Below are 21,789 nucleotides of genomic sequence, written 5' to 3'. Positions count from 1 at the left end.
TGAAGACTGTCGATTTTATGTTTCTTAAGGAGCCGGCAGTCTTCCTTGTTACTGAACCACAAAACAATAAAACAACAATCTTCTATGTGTCTTCTTTGGAACACTTCTGCTTTCGCAGCTTACATGAAACTATTTGTGAAATTTGTTTGTTATTGTAACCACTTTCCTTCAAATTGCATGCGACGATACTTCTTTTATTAAACGGATCAACGTCTTCTGGGATAGTATGGTATAAGAAGCAATAGAGATCAAAATGCCGGACAACACGCTCAATAAAGAGGGTGAATTGCACCTGAGTGCAGCCTGGGATTCTGTGACTGGGAAGTTGAAGGGAGCGTGGCGGTCGCGCCACCAAAACATTGTCATGTAAGGTGGCCTGGAGAGTGACGTCACTGGCGACGACGCGACTATATAAGCACTGCAGGATTGACTCGACAGTCAACCACTTGACAATCGCAGAGGAGATCTCTACCGAAAGCTCGGGGCCAGTTAACTACTTGACGCGGCTGGAAACCTGAAAATGTTCTATTATTGCTTTCCATTATATTTTGTCTACTTAGAAGCGCTACATAATGAGATTTTGACTGTGTAATTGTAGCAGAAAGCGCGCAGAAACCCTTTAAATTTAAGAGTAATAATGAGAAGTGTCGTTATGTCACATGAGTGGAAGTTCCTAACCTCTGTCTTTGAGAGTATATGAGAAGGCTTCATAAAAACAACTGACCACTATCTTGAGGCAGCAGAAAGAGTTAACATGTCTTGCTTCAAGTTCCAAGCTTCCTTCAACTATTAGAGAAGACGATGAACCCAGTCGATGAGGGCTTTGGTGTGTTGTTGTTATTGGAGAACACTGACGGTCTTGTTATTGACGTTGGTAACATAAATTAAACCAAAAATGGCATGCTCCCTGGCAAGAACAACGCAAATGCACTTACACCCATCACAGAACTATCAAGTGGCGATATTAAGGAGGTTAAAAACTGCAGTCATGTGGACTGTCAAAAGCAGTTGGGTAGTACAGTTTGACTACTGGAATAATGAGACTACTCAGTAACTGACTGGTGTGCATGTAAACCTTCCAGACAATCCTGACAACACTCGGCCTGTCTCTCTATACTTCTAATGATTGACCTGTAATTTATACGGACATTCTTAACACAGGCTCCAAAAAAGGTAATGTAACTATTATATGGAAGTTCTGTAGCAAAGCAAAAAAAATGTATTTTTTGCAACCCAGATCGTTGTTCACTATAATGATGTCAAATACAGACATTATTGAATTAGGACTGGCTCGCCTTAAAGATTTCGGCTATAAACGTATCTATCACTACTGCTGTAACTTAATTGTTCTATAGCGTTAGAAAAGTACACAACTCACATTGCTAGCGTAATATCCGACCTTAACAGTTTGGTCGTACTACCTTGTTTATTTATTTGGTTGTGCAATACATATGCCTTGGAGTTAAAGTAATCTTCCCTTTGGAGTGACATCTCGCATTAGAACGACTTCAACACTGATACTTTAGTAAATATGAGCCACTACGCTTAATTTCTAATTAAGTGTTTTGAGATGTAGATTAATACTATACATACAAAATACATAGGCGCTTTGCATGTCTCTTTGATCCTATTACAAATATATGAATACATCTTCAATTAAGAGTGTGGTGTTATGCTGCTATTTGAAAATCCAAGGTAGTGTTATACGTATTTCGTAATAATAAAAGATATTTCTTACCGAGTAGGCCACGCCATGTATATATCCCTTCTTCAAGAAACATATAACACGAAAATCATTTCCCTTATACACACATCAAAAAAGTTATGCATCACCTCGGTTCCAAGAGTTCCAGAACCTGTACAGAAAACTGGAATAGAGATCAACATAAATATCATTTTCGCCCTTTCTATTGCTCATGAAAACCACACATTGCATGTTGTACCCCCATACAGACCTTCAGAGGTGGTGGTCCAGATTGCTGTACACATCAGCACCTCTAATACCAAGGAGCACGTCCTCTTGCACTGATGCATGTCTGTGGCATACTATCCACAAGTTCATCAAGGCACTTTTGGTCCAGGTTGTCCTAATCATCAAAGGCGATTCGGCGTAGAGGAAGTCATTCAAAAGATGTGCGCGATGAGGGCGCGAATTGTCGTCCATGAAGACGAATGTCTCGCCAATATGCTGCTGATATGGCTACACTATCGGTCGGAGGATGGCATTCACGTATCGTACAGCCGGTACGGCCCCTTCCATTACCACCAGCGGCGTACGTCTGCCCCACATAATTCCACCTCAAAACAGCAGGGTTCCCCATCTTGGTGCACTCCCTGGACAGTGTGTCTAAGGCGTTCAGCCTGACCAGGTTCCTCCAACACGTCTACGACGATTGTCTGGTTGAAGGCATATGCGACACTCATCATGGTTTTGGGCCCTCTGTACCGCGCTGCATGGTGTCGTGGTTGCGAAGATGGACGTCGCCATGGACGTCTGGAGTGGAGTTGTGCATCATGCAGCCTATTTCGCACAGTTTGAGTCTTAACACGACGTCCTTGGGCTGCACGAAAAGCATTATTCAACACGGTGGCGTTGAGGACAGGGCTATTCTGAGCCATAATGCGTACGTAGCCGTCATCCACTGCAGCAACAGCCCTTCAGCGGCCTGAGCGGCGCATGTCATTGACAGTTCCTGTCTGTATCTCCTCCATGTCCGAACAACAACACTTTGGTTCACTCCGAAACACTTTCCTTGTTGTGAGCACAAAGCACTTTGTGGCACAAAGTAACAACGTGGACGCGATAAAACCGCGGTAATGACGGTCTAGGTATGGTTGAACTACAGACAACACGAGCCGTGTGCCTCTTTCCTGGTGGAATGACTGGAAGTGATAGGTTGTCGGACCCCCTTCGTGTAACAGGCGCTGTTATGTATGGTTGTTTACATCTTTGGGTGGGCTTAGCAACATTTCTGAGCAGTCAAAGGGACTGTGTCTGTGATACAATATCCACAGTCAACATCTATCTTCAGTTGTTCTGGGAACCGGGGTGAAGCAAAACTTTTTTGATGTGTGTAATTCTGTAAAATTTTCAGACTGTACTTGATGGCAGTAAACTATTAAGATGTCAGAATTATGCATTAAACAGAATCTTCCTCATATTGTCGTTCTCAAAAATGGTTGCCTTTGTGCTGAAGAATCGAATGTTCTGACAAAATAGACGCATGCAACAGGTACTTTCTAGATTTTTAGTGTACCTTCAGTGACAGGTAAGTAAACACATTCGATACAATCTTCTCTACACATCTCCACCTCACAACAAAATTGGGGCAAGCGATTCTGCTGTCAGTGAAATCTTGGTTCAAAATTTCTTCTTCTATCATATCATCACACAAACTCTCTCCTTCCTAAAGACCTTCAGTGTACTCTTTCCACTTATCCACTCTCTCCTCTGCTTCTAACATTGAAATTTTCATTATACGCTAAATGTTGTCACTCTTACCCGTAACTTCACCGAAAGTTTTCTTGACTGGTTTTTGTAGTAAAATGCTGCTTCCATTGCATATTATAGTTACGTCATTGTATGGTTTATGGAGACTGCACCGCAGTGGTACAAGCATGAATTAAAATGTGTTTACGGATCACTCTGTCTTTAAAAATAAGGTGTTCTTGCTGATTTCACAAGTTAAGAAATCAGTATCAGGGCAACAGTTCTCTGTTAACAATCAGGAGAGTAATGGTCCATTTCATTTTTAGTAGCTACTGTGTAATACATCTGGAATGTTTGCTCCAGAGCTTGGAACAGTGACCATTCCTTCACCTGAAAACTCACTGCCGGACCGAAACTCGAACTCGAGACTTTTGCTTCTCTCAGGAAAGCTCTCTACCAACTGAACTACCCAAGCATGACTCACGACCCGTCCTCACACCTTTCTTCCGGCAGTACCTTGGCTCCTACCTTCCAGACTTCACAGAAGCTCCCCTGCGAACCTTGCAAGACTAGCACTCCTGGAAGAAAAGAGCACTTTCGCGCTAAAGGGAAAGGTCTCGAGTTCGAGTCTCCGTCCGACACAAAGTTTTAATGGTTCAGGAACTTTCATATCAGCTCACATTCCACTGCAGAGTGGAAATCTCATTCTGGAAGCAATTCGATATCTTGTTTACGTTGTGATCACCAGCTTTAATGTTCATTTTCTCGCTGTCTCATTTCTGCATATTCTGATTATTCCGTCTTTCTTTGTACATTCTGTCCATATTTCCTACTCATTAGGCAATCCATTCATCCAACAGATCCTGCAATTTTTCTTCACCTTCATAGGGGATAGCAATGTTATCAGAAAACCTTCGTATTGATGTACTTTCACCGTGAATTTTAAACCCATTCATGGACCTTCCTTTTATTCCCGTCACAGTTTCATCTGTGTAAAGATTTAACATTAGAGGGTGCAATAATGCGTTCTTGTCTTAGACCACTTTTAATCCGAGCTTTTAGTTCTTGTTCACCAGTGTTATTCTTCCCTCTTGGTTATTGTCCATATTGTGTATTACTCGTCTATTCCTAGAGCTTACTCCTATTTCTCTTTCGCATTGTAGAATGCTTTTTCTAGAATTTAAAATCCTGTGAGCATGTCTTGATTGTTCTCGTTCCTGCTACCATTATCACGTACAAGGTCAGTACTGCTGCTTCTGTGGTGGCTTTACATTTTCTAAGTTCAAACTGACCGCAATTCAACAAATCCTAAGTTTTCTGTTCCATTTTACTGTACATTAATCTTATGAGCAGCTTGAAAGCATGAACTGTGAAGCTGATTGTACGATTGTTCTCGCACTTACTTGCCCTTGCTACCTTCGGAATTGTGGGAACGAAATTTTTCCGGCAGTCTGATGGTACGTATTCAGTCCTATACGTCCTGCACACCAAATCAAGTGTCAGATGGTTGCCATTTCATCCAGCGATCTTTAAAAATTCTGATGGAATGTTATCCACTCTTCTGTGTTGTTTGACCTCAAGTCCCCCATAGCTTTTTTAAATACTGGATCCTCTACGTCCTACAGTGTAAAATAAAATTGAGTATCTCTTACAAGACAATCAGTTTGTCTTTAGAAAACGTACAGGGAGTCAAGGAGAATTGTGAAATCTGTTGAATGGAATTGTTACAGAATTTGGGACGGGAGTAAATCAAAGAAAGAGGAAAGTAATGAGAAGTAGCAGAGATGAGAAAAGCGAGAAAATTAACCTCAGACTAGAGTATCATGAAGTAAGAAAAGTGGAGGAGTTCTGTTATCTAGGCAGCAAAATAACACATGTCCGACGCAGCAGGGAGGACGTAAAAAGCCGACCAGTACCGGAAAGAACGAGTATTCCTGCCCAAGATAAGTCTACTAATATCAAAGATAGGCCCTATTTTGAAAAAGAAATTCCTGCGAATGTACGTCTGGAGCACAGCATTGTACGGCAGCGAAACATGGACTGTGGGAAAACCAGAACAGTAGAGAATCGAAAAATCTGAGGTGTGATGCCACAGAAGAATATCGAAAATTTAGTGGACCGACATGGTAAGTAATGCGGAGGTTTTGCGCAGAAACGACAAGGAAAGGAATGTATGGAAAACACTGATAACAAGAAGGAACCGGATAGTAGGACACCTGTTAAGACATCAGGGAATTACCTCTATGTTAGAAGAGGGAACTGTAGAGAATAAAAGCTGTAGGGAAAGACAGAGACTGGAATACATCAGCAAGTAACTGAGGACGAAGGTTGTAGTTGTTACGCTGAGATGAGAAGGTTAGCACAAGAGAGGAATTCGTGTTGGGCAGCATCAAACCAGTCAGAAGACTGATGATTCAAAAAAGAGAATAAAAGCTGTAGGGAAAGACAGAGACTGGAATACATCAGCAAGTAATTGAGGACGAAGGTTGTAGTTGTTACGCTGAGATGAGAAGGTTAGCACAAGAGAGGAATTCGTGTTGGGCAGCATCAAACCAGTCAGAAGACTGATGATTCAAAAAAAGTTTTCCATATCGACTCCAATTTATTCTTCTATCACTTCACCATAGAAGTCCTCTCCTACATGGGGGCCTACAGTATATTCTTTACATCTACCCACTCTCTTCTCTGCGTAGAACATTGGAATTCCCATTACACTCTTAAAGCGGTCACCCTTGCTTTTAATTTCACAGAGGTTTGTCTGGACTTTTCCGCATGCATAGTCAGTCTGTCCGACAATAATTTCTTTTCCGCTTTCTTAACATTTTTTCCTGCAGTAATTTTGTGTTGGCTGCTCTTCAAAAAATGGTTCAAATGGCTCTGAGCACTATGGGACTCAACTGCCGAGGTCATTAGTCCCCTAGAACTTAGAACTAGTTAAACCTAACTAACCTAAGGACATCACAAACATCCATGCCCGAGGCAGGATTCGAACCTGCGACCGTAGCGGTCTTGCGGTTCCAGGCTGCAGCGCCTTTAACCGCACGGCCACTTTGGCCGGCGGCTGCTCTTCACTTCCTATTTATTTCATTCCTTTGTGATTAACAGTGCGTATCCCTGTCTTTCCCAGAACACTTTTGTTCTTACTTCTTTCGTAGACGAACTGTAATTTTCTTCTGTTATCTGAAGTTTCTTTGCAATTCTGTTCCTGCCACCTGTGTTTGTCTGATCAGTAAGTGTGATTGTCCTTTTTAGAGAAGTCCACTCCTCTGTCTAATGTTTATGATCATAGTATCCACACCCTTAGCGAAATTTACACAGGCCTCATCATTCTTCATTATTTCTGTACCCTATTTCCTACCACAGTTTCCTCCAGAAAATTCACTTAAACTTCGGTTTGTTCTTGATCATCATTAAAGTGCGATCTGATTCTAATCTGCTCCTGGGTTCGTCTTCCATCAGAATATCTGATTTCAGAACCTCTAGTAAGAAGTATGTAATCTATCTGAAATCATCTTACAGCTCTGTATCTTTTTCAGGTATACCATCTCCTTTTGTGATACTTGAACAGAGCCTCGGTTATTAACCTCTGAAATTGATTGAGTAACACGATTAGTCTTTCTTCTCTTTCATTTTTATTGCCAAGGCCATGTTCAACCATTATTCCTTTTATTCCTTCTCCTACAGCCAAGTTCCAATGTCCTTTGATTATTTCCATTTAAATACTGAATGCCCCACTCAATAACATCACTCACTTTCTTCATCTCTTCATATTCTGCTTGTGACATCAGCATGTGAACCTGAACTATTGCTATTGGCACTGGTCTTGTGTCAGTTTACTTTTATTCATAAATAATCCTTCTCCCATTATGCCATTTTTTGTTCTTGTTGACATTACACTATATCCGTCAGACCTGGGCTCATCATCTTTTCCCGTTTCCCTTCACTGATTTCCAACATATATAGTACAAACATTCTATTAAAATTTTCATACTGTCCAGGTTTCCTATTACGTTGAAACGTCCCCTTTGAAAAATTAAATATGATTGTGCTTAAACCGACACACAATATTTTTTTTATCGCAACGCAATCTGACTTTCAATAATCCCTAAAAAAGAATGGCCCTGACTTACATTAACCTATACCTTTCACAAATCACTTACCTCACAAAAATCTTCGTTACTCGAACTAATGCAATACAGCGAGCGCCACTACTGCCAGCTAAATAAATGATTCAAACTACGGAAGGCACTAACTACTGATAGGCATAGTTAGCAAATGAAAGATTTTAATAGAGAACAAACAATGTATTTACCTTAATAGTCATAATATATATAGCAGTTCATGACATCCAGTCTTACAAATTTCAAAACTCCGCCATCTCTCTCCACACATCCACCACTGCTGGCGGCTCACCTCCAACTGCGCAACGCTACGCGCTGTTAACAGCCAACTGCCCAACACTACAAAGGCCAACAACAATGCAAACCAGCCACAGACTGCACACAGCACAGCCAGTGATTTTCATACAGAGCGCTACGTGGCGTTACCAGTAAGAAAACATAAACAGCCTACTTACAACGTTCAAACTTCAGACGTTTCACATCTCGAGTCATAGAATTTCACCTGGACTTTGCAATCCCTTCCGGAGATAAGAATGAGGTACTTGTCCAGAATCATTTTTCTAATGTCCGTTTTCAAATTTCAGGCCACATTTCCTGTGGATACTTGTTACCTGCTCTTAATGAGGCGGTTTTCATTGCCTTCTGCATCTTCATGGCGTTGATCATTGCTGCTTCATCGACATTTTAGGGGCAGTTTCCCTCCCCAAGGGATAGATAGTGCCCTGAATCTGTCCCTCCTCCTCTATCCTCTCCGACAAGGCCTTTGGCCAAATGAAGGTGACTACTTGCTCCGGAACTCTTCGGCCGCCACTGCTGACGATTTCTATCATTAATTTAAACCTTTTACATATTTGTTTTGTACATTTGCAGCTTTTGGAAGTTGGAAAATCTGTTCCACGTTTTTTGTCGCTATTCATAATCACATACTCCTTGCCGACAGAAGTCGTCGTTTGTCGTTAGGTAGTCACACTACTCCATTCTATTGAAAATCCCTGGTAGATATTGTGATACAATCTCCAAAAGCTCAACAGACTCGATCCAAAGTGCGAATCGTCATAAATATAAGATAATACATAATAACAGAAAAGACCATTGTCTTCACGGGGAGAGATCACAATATAACAATTCTACAATGTCAAAATATTTGACCACTCTACCAAGTCAATCTGCAAGTGATCGATCAGCTAGAAGAAGCGTCTGATCATGGCTGCCATGGTGGCAGCGCTGTATACTTCCCAGCGGTGCGTCGATATGTCCTTTGCCGGCAGTGCGCCACTCTATAAAGACCGTTTGGCGGATGTATCTGCCGGAACTATTTGCAATCATGTGCCTGGCGTACCGAAGTACACTATGTGATACAAGGTATCCGAACACCTGGCTGAAAATGACTTACAAGTTTATGGGGCCCTCCATCGGTCAGGCTGGAATTCAGTATGGTGTTAGCCCACCCTTAGCCTTGATGACAGCTTCCACTCTCTCAAGCATACGTTTAATCAGGTGCTGGAAGGTTTCTTGGGGAATGGCAGCCCATTCTTCACGGAGTGCTGTAATGAGGAGAGGTATCGACGTCGGTCGATGATGCCTGGCACGAAGTCGGCGTTCCAAAGCATCCCAAAGATGTTCTATAGGATTCAGGTCAGGACTCTGTGCAGGCCAGTCCATTACAGGGATGTAACCTCTCAGCCATAGGCCATACATTATGAACTGATGTCGAAAGACGCAATCGCCATCACCGAATTGCTCTTCATCAGTGGGAAGCAAGAATGTGCTTAAAACATCAATGTAGGCCTGTGCTGTGATGGTGCCACGCTAAACAACAAGGGGAGCATGCCCCCTCCATGAAAAACACGACCGTGCCTTAACACCGCCGGCTCCGAATTTTACTGTTGGCACAACACACGTGGCAAATGACGCATTCGCCATACCAACACCCTGCCACCGTATCGCTACATTTTGTAACGTGATTTGTCGCTCCACACAACGTTATTCCACTGTTCAATAGTCCAATAGGCGTCGTTTGGAATTTACCGGTTTTATGTGTGGCTTACGAGACGCCGCTCGACTATGAAATACAAGTTTTCTCACCTCTCGCCTAACTGTCATACTACCTGCAGTGGACCCTGATGCAGCTCGGAATTCCTGTGCGATTGTCTCGATGATGTCAGCCTATTCCACATTATGACCCTCTTCAACCGTGTGTAGCCTCTGTCAGTCAACAGACGAGGTCGGCCTGTACGCATTTGTGCTGTAAGTGTCCCTTCACCTATCCGTTTCACTATCACATCAGAAACAGTGTGCCTAGGGATGTTTAGGAGTGTGGAAACCTCGCGTACAGACATATGACACAAGTGACACCCAATTGTATGATCACGTTCGAAGTCCGTGAGTTCTGTGGAGCGCACCATTCTGCTCTCTCACGATCTCTAATGACTACTGAGGTCGCTAATTTGGAGTACCTAGCGGTAGGTGGCAGTACAATGCACCTAGTATGAAAAACGTATGTTTTTGGAGATGTCCAGATACTTTTCATCACATAGTGTAACTCCTGGGCTAGCTACGACCTCTGGTGGGTTTGTTCTGTGGGATGCCGATGCAGCAGGCACTACGATGTATGCAGTGGGCGGCCACAGAGGACCTCCCCCCCTTCCTCCCCCAGGAGTGAGAGGACGGCTCATCTCGATGTCGGGCCCCAGGTTCATCAGCGACAGGAGACCAGAGGCGGTCGCAGGCACAGGATTCTCCTCCATGATCCTAGGAACTCTGCCGGAGGGTCCATCTTGGGCGTTGAGCTGTGCGCGGCTCGTGTTCGTGCCGTTTATTGCTTGGCTTCTTGTCTTTGCTGTACTGCCATCCAATTTCTTATTCGATATACTGGAGTCACTAAGTTGCTGGCTTGCCTGCCCGTGAGTGGCAGCAGCAGCAGCACTTATCGATAAGAGCACTTTCGTACTATATTTGGGGTGTCTCGGGAGTTCAGTCGGGATCGAGAAGCTATGAGATCCAGACAGCCATGACTTCCCAACCGTTGCCAACATACATGACTTCAGTGGGGACGACCTTGGTAGGTCGGTTGGTCGGTCGTCTCATCGGACGAAGTGTATTTGGACGCTGACCGCTTCTGGGTACCATTTTTATGTCGACTTGTGATTCGTCCTTGTTGTTCCACAGTGAGCATTTTAGTATTGTTCGAGTTGTTTGTGGAAGTGTTTTCGAGCAGACGTGTGTAGCTTGTGTGTTTTGCTTGAGCAGTTATTTTAATACTGTGTGCGTGCTGGATTGAGTCAGTCGGTTGGGACGGAGCAGTGAGGAAGTCACCGTGGCATGAGGCCAGGCTGGGGCCACTGGCGGCGTGCAAGCACTGTCAGATCATGAGGTGCTAGCTTCGAGAGTGACAAAGTTCGCTGCCCACCGAACCTGGACGCTTAAGTTGAGTGATCAGTTAACCTGTTATGAAACCTCAGCTATTGTGACATCACTTCATTCATTTGCGGGTTGTTGCTCCCTGGGTCGTACGGGCTAGCTGCAATGTATGCTGTGTTGGAGTCGACGAAATTTTGCAGCCATCTTACTATACTGTGATTAATCATTAAATTGACTGTTACTTCCCAGGGAAGTGCACCAGCGGTATTTTCTGCCCTGTGGCCGTTAACGCCCCAGTTACCTGCCCTGCTACTTAGCGTAGTTTGTAGGCAGTGTGCCTTTCCTCGTCGTGTTGATGCTGTCCGCCACGGCGTGTAGTTCGACAGAAGTTGTTTGGTTCATATTTTGTTTAGAGTGGTTATTGTTCCCTTGTAGACGCCAATTTCTGAAGATGTAGTGCTGTTCGTATGCTCGTCTTCGGCCGATATTTTCCATCATTGTGCCGTTGGTGGGACAGAAGGGAGTTCGTTAAATTTTTGGTCGGTCCTTCGTCCGTCCCTAGTTTGGGTTGCCATCCGATTATTTAACTTCAAACTTGGCTGCCTGTCTCATCTCACCTTACGTTTGAGGTACCTTCTCAGGTTGACCCTTGGAACACTTCTGAGCACCACTTGTTTTGTTTGTTTTTGATTGTGATTTTCATTTTAGTTTGAAGTATTGTGCGAGGCCTTCCGCCGTGTATTAATTCAATTCTTTTTCAATTTTACATAAAGGCCTTCAGCCGTATTAAATTAAAATTTTTCCCTTGAAATTGTTTCTATCTGAAATTGTTTTTAATACAGGCCCTATGCCGTTAGTTGTTCGATGTGTTATGTGTGGCCTTCAGCCGAGCATTTACGTGAACACCCCTTAATAAGGCCTTCAACCGTGTGTATTCTTTAAAGGAAATTTTTTTTGTATGAAGGAAGGGGTTTATTTTAAATTGTTTGTCTGACATGTTGTTCAGGCCTTCAGCCATTGTTTCAAATTTTTTTGTGGCCTTCAGCCACGAAACAAGATATTTCTTTAATTGTGTTGGAAGTTTAGAGATAAATTTCTTGGTTGGAAAAATTGTTTATTAAGGTGTTTTAATTGTAGTTGTCCTTCAGACGTGTAGTGGAGGCCTTAAGCCGCTAATTGTTTTTAATTGCATGTCTTTTTTTAAGGAAAAAGTTTTTACCTTCCATTTTTAATTGCTTTTGATTACAAAGCCAGGCCTTCAGCCCTTCTTGTTTTTGATGTGGTTTTGGGCCTTCATCCCAGAAAACATCTCAGGTTTTTTAACAAGTCCTTCAATCAACTTGTTTAGTTGTGATCTTTAAAACGAATGTGTAATGAGTGGTTCATAGAAAAATAAAGTTGTGTGTTTGATTATGCAACTCACAGTAACTGTTTACGGTCCCATCCACAATCATAACCTTATCTTGTGCACCCTCTGAGTACCTACCAACCAAGTTTCAGGTGTGACCAGCAGCGATGGCAGAGGCGGTGGGTGGGCAGGGAAAGGAGCACTGTCATCCCTGAGGGCCAACGGCCATGAAAACGGCAGAGAAGCTGACTGGGGATGGCTGTGGACCACACTGGGGGTGAAGGTGGTCGGTGTGCTTCTGGCAATGTACTGTTGATGGTAGGAGTGGTTACACTTAAGATTCAGATTATCTGCGCATCCAGTAATGCTGGCAACTAATGTGATATATATATATATATATTTATATATATATATATATATATATATATATATATATATATATATATATATATATATATATAGGGATGATATCAACCTGTACCGCATCAACAACAGCCTGAAGCTGACGAACTGAAGCTTTGAAACTAGTTTCAACAAAATAAAATAAAATCATAAGAACGGCTATAGGTATTTTATTGTCACAATGGTAAATATTTGTGTTGACAACACGGACGATGTAGTTTATCCTGGTGAATATACGCCCTGTGATGCAGGCATCCAGTGTTGGCTGGACATGAAGCGGGTTGCCGATACAGTAGGCACTACGATGTATGCAGTGGGCAGCCACAGCAGTTATCGTCGCATTTCCTGGTTGGTTTCGTGATTCCGGAGTGCACCACAGATCAACAACTGTATGCATCTATCCTTGGGAGCCATGTCCACCCCCACATGCAGTTTACCTCAGCACGATGGCATCTAGCTGCAGGTCAAGTCAGTGCAAGTTGTCACACAGCTGACAGTGTACATGCATGGTATGAAGAACACTAACTGTACTTCACTACACTTTACTGTACTCCACTGATAATCAAACTCCCCAGATTTAAACACAAACGATAATCTTTGGGACCACCTCGATCAGGCTGTTGACCTCATGGATCCTCAACTGAGAAACCTAGTGCAGGTGGCCACAGCACCGAGAGAGTGGCTCTGCACCCTTGTTGGTGCCATCCAGAACCTGATCCACTCTGTTCCTGCAGAAGTCTGTAATGGGAATATGTGTAAGTGTGTGTTTGTGTAGTGTTGTGTTGTATTTGTGCTGGAGATGATGGGAGAAGGGAGAGGGTAAAACCTGGTGCTGGCATATAGTCCATTCTTCGAAAATAGCTCGAAGACTGATAGATCACCATTAACAGTGTTGCACGCCCTTACTTTGAAGAGGTTTCGAATTAAATTCAGGACATTGGCACAGTGACTGGTGACCAGCAACTTCAACACCGCCACCTCTCCACTCCTTGCTGGCCTAATATGGGCAGTGAACATTCCAACTACCATCAGGATTCCAGCCAGCATTGCTCAGAGTCGAGCGCCACCGAACAGGCGGCCATTAGCGACCTGAGCTATGGAGGAGCGTAATCTGTACGTTAAGCAAGCAGTAAAGGAAATAATAATAAACATGGAAAATCATTTAATGTTCAGGGAGAAGAAATAAAACCTTTGTTTGTCAACATTACTGTAATTCTGTTAAATACAAAAAAGGATTTGGAAACCCCGTTCAAGTGAAAATGTAGGGTCCATAAAACAGGTTATAAGATTAACATTGCTAAAAGTAAAACAATGGCGATGGAATTTAGTCGAATTAAATCAGGCAGTGATGAGAGTACTAGGTTAGGTAATGACACACTAAAAACAGACGAATTTTGCTATTAGACCAACAAATTAATTGATGCCCGAAGTAAGAAGGAGAAATAATGATGCCAGGCGATAGGAAGGAAAGAAAGCATTCCTGGAAAGAAAAATTTGTTGGCATATTATACGATTTTAAGTGATAGGAAGTCTTATCTGAGATTATTTTCTCAAGTGACGTCTTGTACAAAAGTTAAACGTGGACCGTGAGCAGCGCACGGGAAAAAAGAACAATGCTTTCGAAATGTGGTGCCGCAGAAGAATGCTGAAGTTTAGATGGGTACATCGAGAAACTAATGAGAAGTTTCTGAATGGATCTGGCGAAAACGGTAAACTGTGGCATAAAGTGACGGTAGAGCTCGATTTTAGAACACAAAAAAAAAAAAAAAAAAAAACGGTTCATGTGGTTCTGAGCACTATGGGACTTAACTTCTGAGGTCATCAGTCCCCTAGAACTTCGAACTACTTAAACCTAACTAACCTAAGGACATCACACACATCCGTGCCCAAGGCAGGATTGGAACCTGCTACCGTAGCGGTCTCGCGGTTCCAGACTGTAGCACATAGAACCGCTCGCCAACCCGGCCGGCCTTCCTGAGCCTCTAATTATTACTTACTACTTTCAGAATCTTACACTGTTAAGTTCAGCCAACAGTATTTTTCTATTTTTCTGTCTTGTGGCCGCTGACGCCCCAGTTACCTGCCCTGGGGGTAGTGTATGAAACGCCAGTGTACATTTCCTCGCCCTGCCGTGTCTGTCCGGTGAGATGCGTAAATTTGACAGCTTCTTGACTGTAGGTTGGGTGGCGTTCTTCCACTTTAGTGGTAGTCAATCCTCCTTTATCTGGGCGCTCTAAGCACAGCATTCTGCGGGCGGAGCAGAGACCGCCGGTTCCGGCTCTGGCGTAATTTTGCATTTATTTTGTTGGATGTCACGTAGCCTCACCAATATTATCATTAGTCGCTCGTTAGACTGCCACTAGTCAGAGTTACCATATTGTGATCTGAATACAATTTCTGGCTGTCTTTCTCTTCGCTCGGCAAAGTGTTTTTGGTGTCACCCACTCCGATTCCTGGAGCACCGTCTGTCACTGGCATTTGTGTTTTATTTTATTGCCGGCCAGGGTGGCCGAGCGGTTCTAGGCGCTACTGTCTGGAACCGCGCGACCGCTACGGTCGCAGGTTCGAATCCTGCTTCGGGCATGGATGTGTCTGATGTCCTTGGGTTAGTTAAGTTTAAGTAGTTCTAAGTTCTAGGGGACTGATGACCTCAGAAGTTAAGTCCCATAGTGCTCAGAGCCATTTTTTTAATTTTATTATTGTATTATTAAGTTACCATCATTTGTCTCACCTGATTGGTGATATGTCGTTTGTTTTTTAAAATTAACTTTTGCTATGCCTTTTGCCGTTTGACAGTATATTTGTTTAATTTTTTTAATAACTGCCTTTCTGGGCGTTAAAGGCCTTCAGCCGTGACTGTGATTACTTGCTTTAAAATTCTGGTTCCGACCACATTGGCTTGTCGTCAAGAATTATTTGCTGTCTGTATTTTATGTATGTTTATTTGATTCTTTTATAATTGCCACCTTCAGCCGTGATTGTGGTTACGTGCCTTAAAAGACTGATTGTTACCTCATTGCCTCATTGGCTTGCTTTCAAAAATTATTTATTAAAATAAATGTGCGAAATTGCGAAGCAATTGATTCGGGCCCCGTCCAAAATCGTAACCCAATCATACCTTCCTTAATTAGCAGGTCTCACTGCTAGCAGAGCGTGATTACGATTGTAATGTCCCCATTTCAGTTACCGTTGGTTTGATTGGTTAAGCTTTGTTACTGTTGTATGGTTTCTGACATTGTTGTTTGGTTCTGTTTTAGGGGATCAACTGTGTAATGCCGGTGAGGCAGTACCCCGGGATAGACCTACTGAGGAAGTCCACCTCATATATGAGCTGGCGATAACATTCCGGCTAAGTGCAGCAGCCCGCTTGCGTGCTACCGTTCTTCAGCCGGTTGACGTCACGCCGGATGTTGTGGATGAGACAAAGGCAGCCATTGAGTTTTTGTTTAAAACCTGTTAGTAGTCTCGAGGACAATATTAGCTTTTTAGAAGGCACTCAACCTAGTGTCACTCAGACAGGGTGCGGGCACAGTTGTTACATTTAGCCAACTGGGTATCTGACTTACGGGCATTAAAATTAGAGAATCGTCATAAGGAATCAACTGCTAAATTGGAGTCCTTGGTTAATAAACTGCAAAGGTCACATGTTTAGAGCTTGATGGGAAGAGAACAGGGAAGCAGGATTTCTTACCTTCCGGGCGGTGGTTTAGAGAGCCCGGGAATGATGCCCTTATGTCGTCCGAGGGGTTAGACCAGGCATTTGCTAAGTTACCTAATCCCCTGTTGCATATGTTTCGAGACATCACAGAATTAGTTATAGAACGACTCGAGCAAATTGAAGGGCTGCTACTGTTGCTGGTTCGCTTTCAGCAACACTCTGATGCGTTTGGTGTTTCCCATCGCGTACCGAGCGAGGTGGCGCAGTGGTTAGACACTGGACTCGCATTCGGGAGGACGACGGTTCAATCCCGCGTCCGGCCATCCTGATTTAGGTTTTCCGTGATTTCCCTAAATCGCTCCAGGCAAATGCCAGGATGGTTCCTTTCAAAGGGCACGGCCGACTTCCTTCCCCGTCCTTCCCTAATCCGATGAGACCGATGACCTCGCTGTCTGGTCTCCTTCCCCGAAACAACCAACCAACCCATCGCGTAGTTTTGTCTCTATTGTATCCTTTAACTAGAGGCAAATTGAGGATCCTGGTATCCAGGCCATGCCAGAAGGGTTGTCCTTGCAGCAGTTGAGGGAACTTGTGATTAGCGAAAGATTGATCACGGGACTTCGCAAAAAGCTCGAATGTCGCTATACATGGCAGATGCAGCAAGATAAAGAGAAGTTACACCGATACGTGGAAAGCGTTAAGACCGCCTGAATGGGCTTGTTAGTTGACTTTCCACAGTTGTAGCGATATCCGCGTGGCCACTCGCACTTTGAAGTTAAGGTGCCTGCAGGATCCAACACCAGCTGAGTCTGCTAAAGGGAAATAGCGGTGTTGTTTTAGGTGCGGTCGAATAGGCAATTTAGTTCGTACTTGTGCTCAGCCGCGGATACTCAGTATCAATAAATGATGCTCGGCTGGGCAGCGACCCTGTGGTTGAGGCTTTAAACCCTGGTGTGCCCGTGTCGCTGCTCGGTCATCACCCTCACTGCCTCCTATTTGTTCTCGAGTAGATGATGAACCTACTTGTGCCCTTTTGGATTGTGGTAGCTCCTTTTCAGTGTTGAGCTTCGAATGGTTTCTTAAATTTGGCCGTCTTGCGAGACTTAGGCCAGACCCTTCTTCAGTGCAGAGATGTTGGGTTGCCAATAGGCAGGTGTTGCCTATGCAGGGTTGGGTCCGAGGCAGTATCTCGGTTGGTGATTTATTGTGGCCATTGCCTTGGTTAAGGAACTGCCGGTCGATTTAATCTTGGGATGTGATTTCATCGGTAAAACTGGTCTTGTCTTGGATTATTCGGGGTACACATTTTTCTTTGAGTTCGCTTCTGATCAGAAAGTGAGTGTAATACACGTACGGGGTATCGAGATGCAGGAATGCTGGCTATTGATGCTAAGGTTAGTGGAGTTTCATCTCAACCATCTGTCTTCCCAGCAGGCATATGAACTAAGGGGTTTGTAGGAGAGGTCCCAGGAGTTTCTCTGTGATAGTCTTGAGATTACTGATGTTCTTGACTACCATATTAGTCTGTCTGACCATATTCATATCAGGCAGTCCCCATACCGCCTCTCACCGCCTAAGATGAAGATACTAAGGGAAAAGATCTCCAAAATGCTTCAGCAGGGAGTTATTAGACCTTTTACATCCGCTTATGCCTCCCCTATATTCCTCGTTCCCAAGGATCGAGGGCAGGACTTTGGGCCTGTTGTTGACTACCGTCGCCTAAATAAGAAGGTCGTCCTTCAATCGATTCCTTTACCTGATCTTCATAACTCCTCTACTTGGTTTCCGAGGCTAATTGGTTTGCTGTGCTGGACCTGAATCGAGCCTATTATAATATTCCCTAAGCCGAAGAATGTAAACACCTTACAGCATTTTGTATTGATTGGAATCTGTTTGAATTTAATAGGGTCCCCTTTTGTTTGGCATTTGCGAATGAGTGGGAAGACTGTTCGCCACCAAACTTAAGCATTTTTAGGATTTCCTCGCTGACATTCCATATATATTGTGTTACAAAAAAGTACGGCCAAACTTTCTTCAGGAAACATTCGTCACACACAAAGAAAGAAAATATGTTATGTGGACATGTGTCCGGAAACGCATACTTTTCATGTTAGAGCTCATTTTATTACTTCTCTTCAAATCACATTAATCATGGAATGGAAACACACAGCAACAGAACGTACCAGCGTGACTTCAAACACTTTGTTACAAGAAATGTTCAAAATGTCCTTCGTTAGCGAGGATACATGCATCCACCCTCCGTCGCATGGAATCCTTGATGCGCTGATGCAGCCCATGAGAATGGCGTATTGTATCACAGCCGTCCACAATACGAGCACGAACAGTCTCTACATTTGGTACCAGGGTTGCGTAGACAAAAGCTTTCAAATGCCCCCACAAAAGAAAGTCAAGAGGGTAGAGGTCAGGAGAGCGTAGGGGCCATGGAATTGGTCCGCCTCTACCAATCCATCGGTCACCGAATCTGTTGTTGAGAAGCGTACGAACACGACTGAAATGTGCAGGAGCTCCATCGTGCATGAACCACGTGTTGTGTCGTACTTGTAAAGGCACATGTTCTACCAGCACAGGTAGAGTATCCCGTATGAAATCATGATAACGTGCTCCATTGAGCGTAGGTTGAACAACATGGGGCCCAATCAAGACATCACCAACAATGCCTGACCAAATGTTCACAGAAAATCTGTGTTGATGACGAGATTGCACAACTGCGTGCGGATTCTCGTCAGCCCACACTTGTTGATTGTGAAAATTTACAATTTGATCACGTTGGAATGAAGCCTCATCCGTAAAGACAATATTTGCACTGAAATGAGGATTGACACATTGTTGGATGAATCATTCGCAGAAGTGTACCCGTGGAGGCCAATCAGCTGCTGATAGAGCCTGCACACGCTGTACATTGTACGGAAACAAATGGTTCTCCCGTAGCACTCTCCATACAGTGACGTGGTCAACGTTACCTTGTACAGCAGCAACTTCTCTGACGCTGACATTAGGGTTATCGTCAACTGCACGAAGAATTGCCTCGTCCACTGCAGGTGTCCTCGTCGTTCTAGGTCTTCCCCAGTCGCGAGTCATAGGCAGGAATGTTTCGTGTTTCCTAAGACGCCGATCAATAGCTTCGAACGTCTTCCAGTCTGGATACCTTCGTTCTGGTAATCTGTCCCGATACAAACGTACCGCGCCACGGCTATTGCCCCATGCTAATCCATACATCAAATGGGCATCTGCCAACTCCGCATTTGTATACATTGCACTGACTGCAAAACCACGCTCGTGATGAACACTAATCTGTTGGTGCTACGTACTGATGTGCTTGATGCTAGTACTGTAGGGCAATGAGTCGCATGTCAACACAAGCACCGAAGTCAACATTACCTTCCTTCAATTGGGCCAACTGGCGGTGAATCGAGAAAGTACAGTACATACTGACGAAACTAAAATGAGGTCTAACATAGAAATTAAGCATTTCCGGACACATGTCCATATAAAATCTTTTCTTTATTTGTGTGTGAGGAATGTTTCCTGAAACTTTGGCCGTACCTTTTTGTAACACCCTGTACATAAATATACGGGGTGAGTCACCTAACGTTACCGCTGGATATATTTCGTAAACCACATCAAATACTGACGAACCGATTCCACAGACCGAACGTGAGGAGAGGGAGCTAGTGTAATTGGTTAATACAAACTATAAAAAAATGCACGGAGGTATGTTTTTTAACACAAACCTACGTTTTTTTAAATGAAACCCCGTTAGTTTTGTTAGCACATCTGAACATATAAACAAACACGTAATCAGTGCCGTTTGTTGCATTGTAAAATGTTAGTTACATCCGGAGATATTGTAACCTAAAGTTGACGCTTGAGTACCACTCCTCCGCTGTTCGATCGTGTGTATCAGAGAGCACCGAATTACGTAGGGATCCAAAGGAAACGGTGATGGACCTTCGGTACAGAAGAGACTGGAACAGCACATTACGTCCACATGCTAACACCTTTTTATTGGTCTTTTTCACTGACGCACATGTACATTACCATGAGGGGTGAGGTACCCGTACATACGTGGTTTCCCTTTTGAATTACGGAGTGGAATAGAGTGTCCCGACATGTCAGGCCAATAGATGTTCAATGTGCTGGCCATCATTTGCTGCACACAATTGCAATCTTTGGCGTAATGAATGTCGTACACGCCGCAGTACATCTGGTGTAATGTCGCCGCAGGCTGCCACAATACGTTGTTTCATATCCTCTGGGGTTGTAGGCACATCACGGTACACATTCTCCTTTAACGAACCCCACAGAAAGAAGTCCAGAGGTGTAAGATCAGGAGAACGGGCTGGCCAATTTATGCGTCCTCCACGTCCTATGAAACGCCCGTCGAACATCCTATCAAGGGTCAGCCTAGTGTTAATTGCGGAATGTGCAGGTGCGCCATCATGCTGCTACCACATACGTCGACGCGTTTCCAGTGGGACATTTTCGAGCATCGTTGGCAGATCATTCTGTAGAAACGCGATGTATGTTGCAGCTGTTTGGGCCCCTGCAATGAAGTGAGGACCAATGACGTGGTCGCCAATGAATCCGCACCATACATTTACAGTCCACAGTCGCTGTCGCTCTACCTGTCTGAGCCAGCGAGGATTGTCCACGGACCAGTAATGCATGTTCCGTAGATTCACTGCCCCGTGGTTTGTGAAACCCGCTTCATCGGTAAACAGGTAGAACTGCAACGCATTCTCTGTTAATGCCCATTGACAGAATTGCACTCGATGATTAAAGTCATCACCATGTAATTGCTGATGTTGCGACACATGAAACGGGAGAAAGCGGTGACGATGCAGTATGCGCATGACACTACTTTGACTCAGTCCACCGGCTCTCGCAATGTCCCGTGTACTCATGTGTGGGTTCATGGCAACAGCAGCTAACACACCAACTGCACCCGCGTCTCCTGTGACGGTCCTGTTACGGACCCGTTTGCGTGCTACGGCCATACCTCTTGCATACAGTTGGCGGTAGATGTTTTGCAATGTTCGGCACGTTGGATGCTCTCTGTCCAGGTACCGTTCTGCATACACCCTGCAGGTTTCAGCTGCATTTCGTCGACACTCGCCACAGATGAGTATCATCTCCGCCTTTTCAGAGTTCGAGTACACCATGGTCACAGTTCCTGCAACACTACACTATCGCAGACGTCTGGTAACACGGTGTACTACAGTTGGTCTGCGTGCGGAGACGAATGCAGAATAACAATAGCAGCAAACGCTACATGCGGACACTGCAACAGCTAGACCAAACCACAACAGTGCACTACAGCCACACTCGCAAACACGGTCGTCATCGTAAACATGTCCCTGCAGATACTGCTCGCCGACCGTGGCCCGTGTTTGTTACAACACGCAACTGAACGTCGGAGGTTTCAAGCGTCAACTTTAGGTTACAATAT

Source organism: Schistocerca piceifrons, chromosome 7 (assembly GCF_021461385.2).
Source record: "Schistocerca piceifrons isolate TAMUIC-IGC-003096 chromosome 7, iqSchPice1.1, whole genome shotgun sequence".
NCBI classification, from domain to species: Eukaryota; Metazoa; Arthropoda; class Insecta; order Orthoptera; family Acrididae; genus Schistocerca; species Schistocerca piceifrons.
The sequence above is the reverse complement of the archived record's forward strand: the minus strand, read 5'-3'. Positions refer to the sequence as shown.